The following is a 1,227-nucleotide window of genomic DNA, read 5'->3' on the forward strand; positions in this document are numbered from 1 at the left end:
AATTTAGTATAACATGAATATATTATTAAATACTTAGTGATTGCACACTTACATAGTTCCTCAGCCATTTGGAAAATTCTGTATAGATGGCTTCATTACCCCATGTGTTTACGAACAAGCTGATCATTTTACATTCAAGTATTTCGTTAGTTAATGATCACTTATTATTATGTAATTTAATAACATATTTTTAACACTTACTTGACATATGGTTGAATCTCTGGACAATTAAGCAAAATATGTGTCACAGCTGATTGCATTTCCATATCAGTGAAGCCTCGCTTTCTACGCTTTTTAGATCCTCGACCATTTTGATTAAAAATTGATATCGGTGGAAATAAAGGATCAATATCGCCTTCATCATTGCGATTGGGCTTGTTTCTCCTACATGACATATCATCACCAAAGTAATAAGAATAAAAATAACCAGTTTCTCTCCCAATATGGCCTTGAACAACTGATCTTTCGATCCTTCCCCTTTGCTTAATCGTTTGCTTTGAACTGCCAATTTTTCTGCATGTATACATGTATATATATATTTTAATAAAAGACTTGGTGAATATAAATAACTTAGTGAATGTTTCAAATGGATACATTCATCTTGTTTGAACCGGACCTCCGAGGCGGGCCTCTTGTACAAGGTGAATTGGAAGATGCTCCATCACATCAAAAAAACCACATGGAAATATCTTCTCCAGCTTAGTAGTAGTCACAAGAATATTTTCCTCCATCCTATCTAAACTACTCTCCAACAACTTTCCAGAACACAATTCTTTGAAAAAAAGACTTATCTCTGTGATTTGTTTCCATATTCTTTCGGGTAGATGGCTAAAAGCGATAGGAATTAAAGTTTCCATGAACACATGACAATCATGACTTTTCATACCTATCAATTTTCCTTCATTCATATCTGCCTGCTTTCCTAAATTCGAAGCATAGCCCTCTGGCATCCTCAAATTTTTTAACCCACTCAATAATTTCACGTTTCTCATCCAATGTGAATGAAAAGCTGGCTTTGGGCTTAACTATTTTACCATTCTGTAATTCCTGTAGCCATAACTCTTTTCTCTTACAATTATTCCTTTATGTCCATTCTAGCTTTTGGATTGTCTTTTGTCCTACCCTTAACATCCATCACTGTGTTAAACAAATTGTCAAAGTAATTTTTTCAATGTACATCACATCTAGATTATGTCGTAGCAGATTGTCCTTCCAATACGACAACTC

This window comes from Solanum tuberosum, unplaced genomic scaffold, assembly GCF_000226075.1.
Source record: "Solanum tuberosum cultivar DM 1-3 516 R44 unplaced genomic scaffold, SolTub_3.0 scf00176, whole genome shotgun sequence".
In the NCBI taxonomy this organism is placed as follows: Eukaryota; Viridiplantae; Streptophyta; class Magnoliopsida; order Solanales; family Solanaceae; genus Solanum; species Solanum tuberosum.